A 17,750-nucleotide genomic window follows, 5' to 3' on the forward strand; every position below is an offset into this window, starting at 1 on the left:
AAATAGAATATTTATGGGATTTGTAGTCCATAGCGAAGTGTATTGTGGGTAGTGTAGTTCGACACGCATGCTGGATTATGTGAGCTCGCTGTGTTCTGTGCAGCTGAGCAGAGGAAGAAAGTTTTAATCTGCTTTGTTTTATGTTCACTCGAGTTATTCCTACCGGGAGCTGTTTGCACTGTGAATCTGACAACACGAAAATAAGTAAAAGAATGGCATGCATTGGTTACTTTTGTCCTTCTCATCCTCTGCACGAGCATGAATTAACGAGCTGTTATTCTGCCACTGGACATCACTGAAGCGGAGAAGGTAACACTAGTTTGATCATGTATAAATATCATTATAACTATATTGTATAAATATTATTATAACTAGGTCTACAGCAACCTGATAATCAAAAAACAAATGACATGATATGACAGGCGATTGTCTTCTGACTGTAGACACTTCTCATATAAGTTAGCTTGAGAAGCATATAGTACTATTTGATCTATAAAATTTGTAAAATAAACATTTGCAGGATAAAGAAACAGCATAGGAGGGGCCTTGGTGCAGATGAAAAGATTAAAAAGTGTATTTGTATATATAGAGACATGGGTAACTAGATAGAAAAGACAGAGATAGGTTGATCTCTGCAGCAGCTGCCAAAGAGCTGCGCGCTGCAGACACAGCTGGTGTGAAAGGCAAACGCCTGCGTGCTGCTACTGCTCGACATACACGCTGGGCACGCTCTGCTGACGCGCCGCTGACGCTTGCGGTGTGAAACAGGCGTAAGATTACATTTCACAAAAACTGGACCATCTTTATTGTTGAAGCTTTTAAGGAAACTACAATTTAATAATTATTTTCATCCAGCCAAAGTGGCTAGTGGGAGTGTCTATCTAACCCACCACAGCTTAAAACTACCCGCATTTGGCGGGTGTTAATGTCAAGCCCTAATTATAAAGTACTATAAAATTTTCTAACTGGCGAATGACAGAATCTAGTTCAGTGGTTCTAAAACTGTGGTACAGGCTTCCTAACACATATGATATCACCGATATGATCTGTATATTGATTTTAATATGCTAAACCTTTTATTCTATTTTCAATTTTCTAAATGTTTGTTATGTATTCTATCATTTGAAGCTAATTTCCTCCCCATATTTGTAACGGTTGTTAAGGGCATATCTTGTATTTTTATATCCCAATGTTGACAGGAATAGTATAATCACTTGCTTTTTCGACACACAAAGCTTACTCTAACGCACAGTAAGCAGATATTATTTCTAATTTAAATATGTCAATTCAATATATTTATTTAAAATACAAGTTAATGTTTAGATTTCAAAGATATACAAATAAGTCATACATGCATGCAAAATCGATTTCAAAATTTATCAAAAAGAGTTTGTATATCAGGTCCCACATTATATTAAGTGTCCTTAACTACTATGTACTTGCATCAAAAAATAAATACAATGTACTTACTGTGTTTATAATGTATTTGAGAACACTTGTGGTGCTTTTGAGTTGGGATAGAGGTTGGGTTATGGACAGGTTTGGTGGTGTGGGTAGGTTTAAGGGTGGGTTAAGGTGTAAGGGATGGTCAACAGTGTATTTACAAATGTAATTACAAAAGTTAATTACAGATGTAATTACATGTATTTAATTAAGCATAAGTACACAGTAAATACATGTATTTACACAATAAGTACATTGTAACAAACTATTAATTCTTGTGTAAGTACAAATTAGTTAAGGCCACAATATAAAGTGGGACCGTTTATCAATATGATGACATGTAGCCTATATTTATGAGGTCCAAGGAACATTTCCAGGTTTTAATGAATAGGCTACTTTATGATAATACTTTACACTTAAGGACAGCAGTTTGCTTTTCACTTTTTAAGAACAGTGCCATTTTTAATTTACTTTTAAACTCATATTTAAATTTAAACATTGACGTTTTATTTATTTATTTTTTTACCTGTCAGCACAGTGCAGTGTTAATGTTCAAACTATTTAAAATGGTTAAAGTGGCTGACAATAATAAACATTCATAATAAGAAGAACTAATCTGCCATGTTATTGAACTGTACAGAGCTGTAGCTGCTTTATTAGGGCTTTTACACTATGTTGTAGTTCAATACAGGTTATTACGGTGGTACTTGGAGAGAACATTTTTATCTGAAGTGGTACTTGGTGAAAAAAAGTTAAGAGAACCATTGATCTTGTGGGTCTCTGCCATCTTTAATGTGCATGTTTGTGATTTTAGGAGGCATGGCTTTGGGCGACCGGGGAGGGATTGTATTCGAAAGATATTATGCTAAGCAGTTAGCATTTAGGCAGATCACCTATTGCACCTTTTACAGCCTAATTAGTTTATGTTTACTCACACATACACAAATGCATTTGTTAATCCATTACATAATATAATATAACAATGAACGCCACATTTATTTATTCATTCATTAATTTTCTGTTCAGCTTAGTCCCTTTATTAATCAGGGGTCCACATTTATTTAATAATGCTAAATATGTTATGTAAACGAATCATATAATAATGTGTTATTTAATGCGCTACTTAACACATTAGGTAACGTGAATGATTTTTGGGTGAACTATCCATTTAAAGCGATTCCCCTAAGAGTCAATTTATTGCAATTTTTTTTAGAGAAAGGTGGTGTTTATAAATGTACAATACCCTGCCTAATATTAGTGATGTGCACTGATGTTCAAAGATGCCAAGGCTATTCACTCAATGTTCGTGACAGTGAAGCAGGAGAGGCTGAAGAACTGAATGTTAGTGCCATCTTAAAGCGATAGGCCTGTATGTTGCAGCAGGAAGCATGAATAAGGACACATTACTCTTGAATGAAGCATGACTCCTCTTTATGTAAGAGTGCTGCTGTTTGCCACAGACGGATGCAGCCGCAGGAATGCCGTTGCCTTGGAAACGGCAGCAGCAGGAAGCGAGATGCAGAGACCACAGAAAGGACGAGGCAGACAATTAATAATTCACAATATTTCATTCGCCTTTGCGTTTGTTGCCGGAGACGACTGTCTGTTAGAGCTTAGGTGGGTATGTGGGATTAGTCCCAGGAGAACAGGTTATATGCAAACGAGCCTGATTAATGATCAATTCATAACGCAGGAAGAGAAAGATTAGTAGAGAGACAGAGGTGAAGATTGGCTTGCTTTGTTCTAGTCTAAAGTGCTTTTTTAAGATGCAGGATTTGGCTGAGGATTACTGTACATACTTACTGTAAATGAGTTACTGTAAACCAATTACAGCAAAAATACTGTATTTACATTTACAGCATTATTTAACTTGCTGCACATGTATTTACAGATCTGTATGTTTTTACTGTAAAATATACAGTCATTTTTACAATGCAAATTTAAAATACAGTAACTTACAGAAAATTACAGTTCATACTACAGTTGAATTCTGTGTAATTTACAAAAATCGTTCACAGTATACCGTATTTAGTTAAACCAAATATTATTTGTTTTGCTTTAGTTTTGTTTTTAACAATCAGCATACATTTTCAAACTAAAAGAGCAAAATATATTTAGGAAAAAAAATATTAAAACCTCACTAAAACTTCTTTTTCTTTTTAAAATTCTTTTATTATTTGGTTGAAATCTTTAAGTATCAAATACTTACCTATAAGTAAAAGTGACACATAATAAAACTAAAACCAATTTCAGTTGTTTTATTTGGCTCACATGAGTCAATTTATTTGACTCAAACTGTAAAAAAAAAAAAAAATAAATAAATAAAATTGTATAAAGCCTTAAATTATTTCTTATACCAAGTCAAAATTATAATTATTCATTCATTTTAATTAATTGTATCAGGATTGGTCAGTTTGAATGTCTTGGTATTCGAACTTTGGTCACATGGTCTACTAGATTGTAATAATAACAATAAAAAAATAATAACAATAATAACAACAATTCTTTACATTTATATAGCGGATTTCTGGACACTCAAATCGCTTTACACAATGGGGGGGAATCTCCTCGTCCACCACCAATGTGCAGCATCTACCTAGATGACACTATGACAGCCATATTGCGCCAGACCGCACACCACACACCAGCTGAGCAGAGGAGACTGCATGATGAAGCCGATTATGATATGGGGATGGTTAGGAGGCCATGATGGACAGAGGCCAGTAGACAAATTTGACCCCCGCTGATACCTACTTTTTCTAAGGAAATTTTTGGGGATTTTTAATGACCACAGAGAGTCAGGATCTTGGTTTAATGTCTCATCTGAAAGACTGCACTCACTGACAGTATGGTGTGCCCTTCATTATACTGGGACGTTAGAACCCACACAGGCCGCTGGTTGAGCAGCCTCTGCTGGTCTCACTAACACCACTTCCTGCAGCAACCTAGCTTTTCCATATGGTCTCCCATCTAGGTACTGAACGGGCGCAGCCCTGCGTAGCTTCAGTGGGCGACCATATGTGAGAGTTGCAGAGATCTAGCTGCCGGCTGTCTGGCTCTCCTGCTATCTGGCTTTCTCTTCACACTCTCTGTCTCTGGCTCTCTCAGGTGGCATTTTCACAATTAAGCTGGGTACAATTAATATCATATGTTTTTGTCAGTTACTGTTTTATCATTTTATACATTTATTTTGAAACTAATTAAGTTGCAACGCTAGCAAAATATTGTTATTAAATCGTTTCATTTTCAGTGTGAATTACTTTTGATTTAACTTCAACACTAAATTGTTCCATACTGAAATAACAATATAATCACATGATGGCAATGCTTTCCTACATATTAAGCAATTATAACTGCACTAATTTCCGTTTTTGGTATAAGAATGCAGAAGATGGTTTGACTAGAAATGAAGTTTTCACCATCTTGCTGATAACATTTTAAATTTATTTTGCAAGGACTGCACTGCAGTTTGAACCGCTGTAGCTAATCACTATCTTCATTTATTCATTTTCTTTTCAGCATAGTCCTTTTATTCATCAGGGGTCACCACAGAGGAATGAACTGCCAACTTATCCAGCATATGTTTTATACAGCGAATGCCCTTCCAGCTGCAACCCAATACTGGGAAACATCCATGCACACTCATTTGCACACATGCACTACGGCCAATTTAGTTTATCCAATTCACCTACAGTATGCCACATGACTTTGGACTGTGGGGGAAACCAGAGCACCCAGGGGAAACTCGTGCAAAAAAAAGAGAGAACATGCAAACTTCAAACAGAAATGCCAACTGACCCAGCTGGGACTCAAACCAGCGACCTACTTTCTGTGAAGCGACAACGCTAACCACTGAGCCACCGTGTCGCCCACTAAAACCATTTTCATTTATTTAGTTTATTTGACTCATACCATTAATGATTTCAAAATACTAAATAACTTAAAATATATATAAAAAAGTAAAAAGAACTGTACAATTGAATGTACAATAATTGCTAACGTTAAGTAAAAATTATAACTATCCATTCATTTTTAATGAATTTCAGTTGTTGATAACATTTTGCAATAGTTTTTCTTTTGTCAATATGAGTTAGCTAGAATAAAATCAACTAAAAACAACTTGTGTACTTGACTTTTGAAAGGATGACAATTATTATATGCATTTGTTTATATTGCAAAACCATGTTTTTTTTACCAACAAAAAGGGCCAATAAGATTCCAAAGGCAGAAGTGCTGATACTGATAACGACAACATAAAGGCTCATTCTAAAAATGTAGCCATATATACATTTCTGGAGACCGCAAATTATGTAACCAGAGCTATGTATGGCTGCATTTCATCTTTAAAATGAACACTACGAGGTGTTATGATGCCGTTCCTTTTCAAGCTTTCCAGCCGACTGCTTACCTCCATGTGGATGGCTTTTCTGCTGTTATTAGTTTGTCCAGTGGTTCGCCATGTACATCGGAGGATTTGAGATGCAAAGCAGAGTTGCCTGTGACAACGGGGTTCAAGTCCAGCGAAGAAAGGTTCCAGAAAGCAGGTATGTCAAAAACAAATGCTAAAAATAAAATAAACAAGTAAATAACAGGGTGAGAATGTGGTAAAATCTAAAAACGGCTGGGCGCTGGTCAATCTGTGCTTTTGAAAACAGTATTTGTTGGGTTTAAGGTAGATAAAGGATGGTTAGTTGATCGGTCAGTCAGTCAGTCGTTAAGTCAGTCGATAGTGGCCTCTGGTGGATTGAGGTGAGAAGAGCAGGCGCAAATGGCACTCACCAGAGAAATTTGAGATCTCAAAAAGCTTACAGCGACTTCTGGCGGATTCGTGAAAACAAAAACTGCTAAGAAGCTTCGCTTCTGGGACGTATTTGGTGCATTCCAGAAATGTATATAGGGGTACGTAATCACAATGTGTCTGGGTTAGATAAAAATCAGGGTCTGGCTGACATACATTTGGATTTTCAGGGGTTTTAAAGTGTGGTCCTGAAGCTTTATCTTTATTGGTCAGTTTAAATGTCTCAGTATTTGGGGTTTGGTCACATGTTCAATGATTGTTTTTGTCCCTGCACTGTTAGACTTTGCCGCAATTTTACAGATATTTACTGTAAAAAAGTAAAATATCACATACATTTTTTTACAGTTCACTACTGTAATATGCACTGCATTGTAGGTCAATTTAAAACTCTTACAGTAACCTACTGTATATTAGGAATTTGTGGTATTCTAATGTAATCAAAGTAATCAATTACTTTTACTGTAGTAGAGGACAAAATAAGTTAATGTAACAATCACTTGTTTAGAATTTATTAAATTCAGTGGTAAATTTTAAAAATAAAGGTTTGCTAGTATAAAATGTAATTAAATTATAGAAAAAAAAACTTTAAAAAATGCTCATACTGTAAAATTAAAATTAAGATGTTGCTGTAGGGATCTGCTACTGTTAAATTTGGTCTAATCCATGTCCTGAAACACAGCCCCTTTCACTTTTAATTTTAATGGAGGGAGCGATTTGTTTATGAATTAATTTCCGTTATGAACAATTTGTGTGAACCATCGATATCCCTGCGTCTCATTGTGAAAATCCACTTTTCTGATTTGAATGGTATATATTATTTTTAATAATTAATAATTCAGGGTGTACAGTATGCACACTGAGGCGCAGGCATTGTTATGCTATGCGATATCTAGTGTATCTATGGCATACTACAAACTAACATGAACAAGCCACAAGCGATTTTATTAACTAATCCAACAGCTAATGTTAACAACAGAGACCTATTACTGTAAAACATTATTAGTATGTTCGTTTATTTAAACATAATTTTTGCAAAACTGAAACGGATCATTGTTTTGTTTCACTTTTTTCAGTGTGAGTCTTCAACATTCTTCAAAATATCTTCTTTTGTCTTCAACAGAAAAAAAAAAAATTAACGCATGAATGTTTAAAATCACTCGAAGGTGAGTAAATGGTGAGCAAATTTCCAGTTTTGCTTGAACTTTCTCTTTAATTTGGCACTCAGCAATTTGTTTACACTCAATCTTGTCCACAAGCAGGCATCAAGACACAATTGAACTCATGTTCAAAATAAAGTTGAAGCATCCAGTGATCCTTCATGAAAAACAAGGGATTTATAATAAGAGCAACTGTCAGCGGATGTTTTTTTGCTATCAAAACAACATTAACAATTCACAGCACAAACACTCTGACTTCCAAACAAATCCATACTTAATCTATAAGCTGAGCTTCTTAAGTATCGGTTTATTTGCTTTTCTAGGTCATGTAGTTTGCTTTGTTTATCTTTTACCTCACACTCATTCACGAGGGCTTATGTCTCTCGGTCCTATATCTGTATATGCTAATCTTGGCTATGAGATTATTCTATTCTTTGTGTTACGCAGCCCGTTCGAAACACTCTGCTAAATGCGGAAGACATAATCCAACGCTAGTGTTTAGGAAACAACAATGGGGCCAAGACATAAACACTTCCAGAAATGGACAGAAGTGACCTATGAAATGCCTTTATATGCTATTTTTAGATGTCTATGTCTAGGCCACACAGAACCTATGCCTGAAGAAATCCACAGATTGTTTAGCACATTGAGTCTATTTATTTACTTGTGTAAGTGTTTGTAAATATATTTTTTTCAGTTTTTATATAAATGTCAGTAAAATTATTGAAAATGTGCATCTTTATCTTTATATGATTGATAAATACAGTTTATAAAGTAACATTTTCTGTCTTTCAGTAGATATAGTATAAATGGAAGACATTTTTTACCATATGAGAAACTTGCTTTTCAAATAAGTGGTTCTAAATGGATTTACATTTTAGACCTTAAATAATTTACAGATTCCGTGCAAAAATAACATTTTGAATACAAAAAGAAAAGTATATTTTGTTTGGCCCTGCCAATATTCAACTATATATATATATATATATATATATATATATATATATATATATATATATATGTGTGTGTGTGTGTGTGTGTGTGTGTGTGTGTATGTAGTGATCATATACAGCCACATCGCACTGCTACTCTTCTGATATTGCGTTTATACAACAGTTCGACGGCATAATTGTGTATATAAAAATAAAAATCAAACACAGAGTCTCAAAACCCTTTTGTAAGAGGAACTACTTTCTTCTGCCATTCATTCACATCTGCAGTGATGTCAGAACAGCAGAAACTAATTCCCCAACATTGTCGAAGAGCTAGTATTTGAATGATTCTCTAGCGTAATGTCTACAGTGATAACAAAACAGGTGATTTTGCTGATATTTTAAGATTATATGTTTAAATGTTATGAAATGCTATCAGTCCAGAGATACTTCCCAGTATTTATATTTTCAAGGTCAGGAGAGAAGCTTACAGGCGGTCACACAAGTCTTCACAGGAACATGAACACCTTCAAACGGCCTTAAAAGTGTCACATACTGGATTTACATAAGGTCACAAGGTATAATTCATCCAGAAATGTCATTTCTGTCTTCATGTAATGATGTATTCACTGTCGCGCAATCACACGTGAGCTGACCGCGAGGCTGTTTACTTGCAAGAATGCCCGCACGTGCATGCAGCACGCTAATTACATCTACTTTAGTGAACAGAACCTGCATAGACTTTGAATAAAAAGTAAAAAAGTTGTAAATAACATTCAGTTTGTTGCACAGAGCGATCGTTGTTTTATCACAGTGACAACAGCCATCAGCCGCACTAAGTGAAAATGAAACTGGTTGCACATCATTTGAATGCTCAAAACTCATTTTACAATTATGATTACAGCAAACATTTGATATGTTTTTTCTTTCATAGCTAACACATAGTGTTGTGCATGAAAATAAATGCTTGACAGTGTCAGTATAACAAGTCTAGCTTATATAATGTTGAATATAATGCAAGTAGAAATCTAATATGACAAATGTCTGATAATGACAAATTTTACCAGTGAAAACAAATGGTCTAATAATGCTGTCAATGACAAATGACAAGCACATGTCTCAAACATAACAATTCAACTTTATAATTATGAATAGTTGTATTCTGATGTTATCATTTTACTGTGAATGAACAAACAGGACATATTGAAAGTCTGTTCAAGTCCACAATAATGACTGGACAAAATTTAGCATTTTAAGCAACAGTAGACCTACACATAGGCCTAATATTATTATTGTTGTTTTACCATAATGTCACTTTAGAATTCTAAGGTTCTATCTGACATTTTTGTCAAAATTGAGTTATTGACATATTCTTATTAAATGACAACTTAGTTTTTACATTAAGACTATTTTTTTTTTAAAACAAATGTTGCACACATACTGTTTGCTATATGGATTGCAAAAACTTTGAAGCTCAATATCTCAAAATCATTCAGAACGCAGATAGAACCTTATAATTCCAAGGTGACGATATGTTTGAGAATTAACAACGATAGCATACTCGTATTAACCTTTATTTTACATCTAACGAATTGTGAGAAAGAATCATCATCTTGATTTTAAGCAAAAAAAAAAAGCATGAGAATCGTGCAGCCCTAGCTGCAGGGTGATATGACTGTGGCAATATATAATAGTCATTACTGTGAAAGTTTCTCTTGCTTTGTTAATATTCACTTTGAATATATTTGAAAAAGGATAAAAATATCACAAAGTTCAATTTTAAACAATCTGTGTTGTTGTTCTTTTTTTATTTTGAACAGAGATTTATTCACAAGCTTTTATAAACAACCCACTGTTATGACACCATCATTTGTGCAAATGAAACAGCAAGGAAATGATTCACTATTTAAAATAATCTTTTCTCAGCAACTGTAATTTTGCCCCTTGACATGAAAACATTAATGAAGCTTTGCCAAGGACTTCCATTAAAAACAAACTGCCCACACATTGGTTAGATAATGTGATGGCGGGGGAGTTATCAATACAGCTTTGATGATTTCTTACAAGCATGAAGATTATTAAGACTGGGTCAGAACTCTTTAAGGCAAGTCATTTCACTCGATAGCCATCTTTGAAACGCCTCTCGGGCAGTATACTCGGGCATTCTGTATGAATGGGGAAACATCAAATTCTCCAAAACTGCTTGCCAAGCTTGACTGAATTTCATATTAGGAACCACTAATAAAATGAAACAACAAATGTCTCATAAGTTTAATTTCTAAATCTCCAAATCACACAAAATCTGCAGAAATTCACGTCTGGTCTGAGCCCCTCCCCTGGATCAATATCAGTCTATAATGATCAATGATTGGCTCCTGTACTAGAAGGCGGGCTTTATTCACCATATATTGATCGATGATTGGCTTCTGTACTAGAAGGCAGGCTTTATTCGCCATATATCGATTGATGATTGGCTCCTGTACTAGAAGGCGGGCTTTATTCACCATATATCGATCGATGATTGGCTCCTGTACTAGAAGGCGGGCTTTATTCACCATATATGGATTGATGATTGGCTCCTGTACTAGAAGGCAGGCTTTATTCACCATATATCAATCGATGATTGGCTCCTGTACTAGAAGGCGGGCTTTATTCGCCATATATCGATTGATGATTGGCTCCTGTAATAGAGGAAGGAAACCCACACGAACACAGGGAGAACATGCAAACTCCACTGAGCCACCATGTTGACCCAAATACAATGCCAATAATCCTAAAAGGCATTCTGAAGGTTTAAATTAAAAATAATTATTGGCTGTATTTTGAAGTACCCATGACATCAATATAAAGCCTGTTCATGATTAAGATAAACTAAATTATTAAATATTGTCATAGGTCTGAAATATATTTTTATTAATTCATTCAATTTCTTTTCGGCTTAGTACCGTTATTAATCAGGGGTCACCACAGTGGAATAAACCCCCTGCGTCACGTGCTGCCCATATCTATTTCCATACAATATATTAGTATACAGTTGAAGTCAGAATTATTAGCCCCCCTATGATTTTTTTATTCATTTATATATATTTCCTAAATTATGTTTAACAGAGCAAGGAAAACTTCACAGTATGTCTGATAATATTTTTTCATCTGAAAAAAGTCTAATTTGTTTTATTTAAGATTTTTTAAAACTATTTTAAGGTCAAAATTTATAGCCACTTTATGCTATTTTTTTTTCGATAGTCTACAGAACAAACCGTCATTATACAATAACTTGCCTAATTACCCTATCCTGCCTAGTTAACCTAATTAATCTATAGTTAAGCCTTTAAATGTCACTTTAAGCTGTATAGAAGTGTCTTAAAAATATGTAGTAAAATATAATGTGCTTTCATCATGGCAAAGATAAAATAAATCAGTCATTAGAAATGAATTATTAAAACTATTATGTTCAGAAAAGTGTTGAAAACAAATCTTCACTCCGTTAAACAAAAATGGAAAAAAAAAATAAACAGGGGGGCTCATAATTCTGACTTCAACTGTATATAGTATGTCAGTGTGTACTTTACCCAATAGAGGGTTAAGGGCTATATTTTTGGTCGTCACTGAATATTAATTACTGTTAAGCATGTTTTTGACCTCTGCCATTGTATTTTTTGGTTTGTCAAAAATACTGCTACTCTACCTGTTGGACGAATTACATCATTTGAAATAAGAGATGATTCAGTATGATGAAACAAGAATCTCCTCTTTCACTTTTATTTTTGCTAAGCTACACTAAAAAGAAAAAAAAATCAATTGGATCAACTTAAATGAATTACTTCAGGTTGTAAATATTGAAGTTGAAACCTTCATTCTTTGTGTAACAAGTTTATAGCTTTTTTAGTGTACTTTTACTTATTTTTAAACTTTAAACAAATTAAAACTTTTTTTTCTTTTACTTTTTAACATTTACTCAAGTATATTGGCCTTTCAGAGCCATGTAGAATATTCCTGATGATCTCGCAGAGAGACTCAATGGGGATTAAGCTTGTTCCTCCCACCTGGCGCAATTATGAATAAGTCTCAGTGCTGAGAGATGTGATTATATAACACCTCCATATAAGCTCGCTCAGCGTCTTCAGGATTCAGCTTGTATGTGCAGGGCAAGTCAGGGCAGGACTGGTCAGTGTGTTACATGTGTAGGTTTCGTAAGGTTAAAGTCTTTAACACTAATGTATCAAATTTGACACATAAACCTCTAAGATGATAAAGACTATATAAAGACGTAATACACTAAATGGTTATATGATTTTAAGCCCCCTGTAATTTTCCAATTTATGTTTAGCGAAAAGAAGATTTTTTCAATACATTCCTAAACATAACAATTTTAATAACTCATTTCCAATGACTAATTTCTTTTACCTTTGCTATGATAACAGTAAATCATATTTTATTAGTACATTTTCAACATTCTTAACTAGGTTAATTAGGCAAGTTATTATATAATGATGGTTTGTTCTATAGACAATCAAAAATATTGCTAAAGGGGGCTAATAATATTAACCTTTAATTGGTTTTTAAAAAATTTAAAACTGCTTTTATTCTAGCCAAAATAAAAAAATAAGAAGAAATATTTTCAAACATACTGTGAAAAATGTCCTGCTCGGTAAAACATAATTTAGGAAATATTTGAAAAAAAAAAAAATACAGGAGGGTGAATAATTTTGACTTTAACTGTACATTAACATCTGACATTTATATTAGTAGTGGGCAATGACCAGACAGTTAGTTTTATAGTCTGTAAAGTATTTTAATAAACAACACAAGTTATAAGACTTTTTTTTACATTTATTTTTGTAATTTTTGGTCCTACATTTATCAGCAAATGCACAAAAGTTTTTTTTTTTTTATGTTATGATAAACTACATATGTTCAATAATCAAAGTTCACCAATGTATATAATTGCATTTTTTATACATTTAAACCTTAAAAATAATTAAATGTCTGTATACAGTTTTCTTATTCCAGGCTTGTTTGTATGGAAGGTAAATTCTGCCAATTTTAAATAAATCAAATAAACGATGGAAATTAAAATGAAAACCAGATTAACAATTTCATTACAAAACACTGTTCACAAAATATCTAAAAATCAAATAAAATCTTAAAATCTAATAATAGAAATTGAATGAAATTATTTAATTTTCACTTTCATTTTCACTGTGACAACACATGGTCCCTGTCAAACCGATAATTAAAATGAAGTTTTAAAATAAAGATTTAAATGCAGTGAAAATTAAATGTTAAATCCGAAATAATTTTATTTGAATTTTGGCAGATATTTTGTGAACAGTGTTTTATAATGAAATTGTTAATCTGGTTTTCATTTTAATTTCCATCATTTATTTGAATTATTTAAAATTGGCAGGATTTAACTTCCATATGTTTGGACAAGAAGAATCATGGTGTATGTGAGATATGAGGAAAAGCTAAATATATAGGTTTATTTTTCATAAATGTATTTATTTATGCATGTCAATTATCCAATAACAATAGTGCTCCATACATACCCAAACAAATGTACAAATGTACTCAATGTTTACTCACAGTGTATTTAATAAAGTACAGCATATCTGGGTTAAGGTTAGGTAAAGGATGGTTCAAGGACAGTCCCTATATATAAACCAGTTTATGTAATGACTATGTTAAGTACATAGTACCGTGCTCAGCATGAATGAGTACACCCCCTTTTGAAAATGAATAGTTCTGTTAATTTCCCAGTGAATATAGTCAATCATGTTTGTTGCATTTAAACAAAATGTAATTAGTTAATTATTAAATTAAATATAATAATCTTATTAATTTATCCATTAAAATAAGAGTTTGATCAACATCTTCAGAACTGGAAAGATAATACATTTAAATTCTAATGAGTTATTGAAAAATGTAAACTTCAAAATTTGTACTCAATTATAAAGTTTTTAATGTTTCTCTTGATTTTTCCAGTTTATTCAAGTTTAATATTTAATATTTGTTTCCCCCAACAAATTAATTTAAGTGTATTTTTTGGACTGTGATCTTATAATTTTTGTAAGATTAGTTACAGTTTTGCCTTTGGTACTGACGAATTCACAAGTGTGAGCACTGTATACAGTTTAAATCAGAATTATTAGCCCTCCTTAGATTTTTTATTTTTTTTTCGTTTTTAAATATTTCCCAAATGATGTTTAACAGAGCAAAGAAATTTTCGCAGTATGTCTGATAATATTTTTTCTTCTGAGAAAGTCTTATTTGTTTTATTTTTGTTAGAATATAAGCAGTTTTTAATTATTAAAAAACATTTTTGGGACAATATTATTAGCCCCTTTGAGTAATTTTTTTTTTGATAGTCTACTGAACATTCCATCGTTATACAATAACTTGCCTAATTAACCTAACCTGCCTAGTTAACCTAATTAAGCCTTTAAATGTCACTTTAAGCTGTAAAGTGTCTTGAAAAATATCTAGTAAAATTTTTTTTACTGTCATCATGGTAAAGATAAAATAATTCAGTTATTAGAAATGACTTATTAAAACTATTATGTTTAGAAATAAGTTGAAAAAATCTTCTCTCCATTAAACAGAAATTGGAGGAAAAAATGAACAGGGGCGCTAAAAATTCAGAGGAGCTAATAATTCGACTTCAACTGTATGCACATGCAAAACAGAACTGAAAAATAAATCAATTTTGTCTTATAATTATTTCAAATGTCAGACTTTAGGGTTAACAGTTAGTGAAGAGTTGTAAAAAGATTCTTACAATATAACAAAAAGAAAAACAAGTATTCATATCAAAAGGATGCAAAAAATAATAATTTTTGGCTATTCATAAAGTTTTTTTTTTTTTGAGACTAATGTAAGGAAGACATCTATAACACAGTGTTTCTTTTGTCACACTATAGCTAGTGGATGTTTTGTTTGTCAATTACAAGACATATTTAAATATATATTATGCATACACATTTTTTTATTCTATTGTACTGAACAATAAATCACTTTAGCAGTACTTACATACACCAAAACTTTTACATTCTGACTACAGTTTTTATTCTACTGCATACTATGAAGGTTTTTTAAGAGGCAAATATGTTCATGCAGAATTTGACTTGACTACAGGTAAGTGCCAAAAAAAATTATATCGAGGAAGGAAATCTTATATCAATAATTTGTTTCATAAAGTGAAACTTGTTTGTTATATCTGTTCACAGCCCTTTTAAGCTGTTTCAATTATTTGAATGATTATGGATTAAAGATGGAAAACCCCAAATCCGGTATTTCACAAATTTAAAATATCATGACAATATTCAACATTGTAGGCTCCCAGTGTCTAAATCTAGTCTGCTAATTAATGCAAAGCCTTGAAATTGTCTCGGTCTTGCCTAGTAGGCTTCAGAATGGGGACGGCTGCTGACTTGACTGTTTTGTGCAGAAAACCATCATTGAAACCCTCCAGAAAGAGGAAAAGTCTCAAGAGGCAATTGCAAAAGAAACTGGATGCTCATAGAGTGCAGTTTTTAAGTATATTAATTAAGTGTTAAGAGGAAGGGAAAAATTTGGCTGGAAAAAGTGCACAAGTACCACAGCCTTGAAAGGATTGTCAAGCAAGGGTGAATGAGGCTGGTGTCAGAGCATCTAGATTAAACGTCTGCATGACATGGGCTGCAGCTGTAGAATGCCATGCGTCAAGCCACTCCTGAACCAAAAACAACATTAGAAGCGACTTTGCTGGACTAAAGAAAAAAAAGCACTGGCCAACAAGTCCTCTTTTCAGATGAAAGCAAATTTTGAATTTAATTTGGAAATCAAGATCCCAGAGTCTGGAGAAAGAGCGGAGAGACGCAAATGTCAAGCTGCTTAAAGTCCAGAGTAAAGTTTCCACAGCCAGTGATGGTTTGGGGAGCCATGTCATATGCTGGTGTGGGTCAATTCTTTTATCAAGTCAACAGTCAGTGCAGCTCTATACCAGGACATTTTAGAGCACTTCATGCTTCCTGTTGCCAACAAGCATTTTTGAGACGGTGATTTTATTTTTCAGCAGGACTTGGAACCTGCACACAGTGCCAAAGCTACCTAAGAACCATGGTATCCCTGTTCTTAATTGGCCAAGAAACTCACCTGACTTAAACTCCATTGAAAAATCTACTGGCTATTGTAAAGAGGAAGATGGGGGAACAGAGACTCAGAAATGAAGACGAGCTGAAAGCTAATATCAAAGCAATTTGGGCTACGATAAGACTTCAACTGTGTCAAAGGTTGATGGCCTCCATGCCCTGCCACCTTGATGCTGTAATTAGTGCAAAAGCAGGCACAACAAAGTACTGAGGACATAATACAGTGCATTAACACACTTTTCAGAAGGCCTGAAACTGAAACAAATAAATGCTTGAAATATTTCAGGTTGGGTGTAGTGAACTAATATAACACACAAGCTTCAATTTTAGAAACATATTTTTGAAATAAATGGCCTTTATATGATATTGTAATTTTTTGGCATATACCTGTATATTAGGCATGGGATGATAACGGTTTTCAAGGTATACCGTGGTTTAGAAAAGCCAAGGTTTTAATACAGGCAAGTTTTCTTTAATACCGTCCCTGAGGTATGCGTACGATTTTTTATTTACATTTTTTTTTGTTTTTTTTAGAACAGCATCTTCAGCAGAAAAAAATATCTACAGACGTTCTTTTAAATTGTAAAGAAATCAGTGTTATTGAAACAAATGCAGACAGCAGAAGTCAATGATTCAGTTTAATTATATAGCCTGACGTGTTTACAGCTTCAAAATATCATAAATCTTAAAAAAAAATGTAATATATTGTTTTCAAAGTGGGAAAAAAAGTTTTTGTTTTTTACCCAGACATTTAAAAAGAATATAGTTTAGAGCAGTGAGCACAATACCGTGATAACGTGAAATTTTTGTCCAAGTTTATCATACCGTCAGAATCTTATACCAGCCCATGCCTACTGTATATGCAGCACTGTAAAAATAAAATATGAAATATGTTTTATTTTCTTGCAGTTTACATCATTGAATTATGGAGCAATAAAATAAATACCCAAAAATATCTCTGAAAAATATCTCAGATTTTTTTTTTAAATCGCATGATTAAAAAATATTAATCTTAAAATATATATTTTTTTAAGTAATTATTGCAAAATTCAGATTTTTGTCAAGAAATATATGCAAATTTGCACATATTTCATAAAATAATGTCTCAATTGCATACAGTTAAAGTCAGAATTATTAGCTCCCCTGAATTATAAGCCCCCCTCTTTATTTCCCCCGCAATTTTTGTTTAACGGAGTGAAGATTTTTTTTTTCAACACTTTTCTGAACATAATACTAGTTTTAATAACTAATTTCTAATAACTGATTTATTTTATCTTTGCCATGATGACAG

General features: G+C 33.1%; 1 long non-coding RNA gene across 4 annotated transcripts in view; it reads right to left on the reverse strand.

Annotated features, from left to right (window-relative positions):
• The window catches only part of LOC147843407 (uncharacterized), a 52,666-nt gene that overhangs the window by 31,163 nt on the left and 3,753 nt on the right, over positions 1 to 17,750 (reverse strand). For all 4 annotated transcript variants that reach the window (XR_015493305.1, XR_015493306.1, XR_015493307.1 and 1 more), the window contains exon 2: positions 5,852 to 6,005. This is a non-coding gene — a long non-coding RNA (uncharacterized LOC147843407). The remainder of the gene's footprint in view (positions 1 to 5,851; positions 6,006 to 17,750) is intronic.

This window comes from Danio rerio, chromosome 6 (assembly GCF_052040795.2).
Source record: "Danio rerio strain M-AB ecotype USA chromosome 6, GRCz13ab, whole genome shotgun sequence".
In the NCBI taxonomy this organism is placed as follows: Eukaryota; Metazoa; Chordata; class Actinopteri; order Cypriniformes; family Danionidae; genus Danio; species Danio rerio.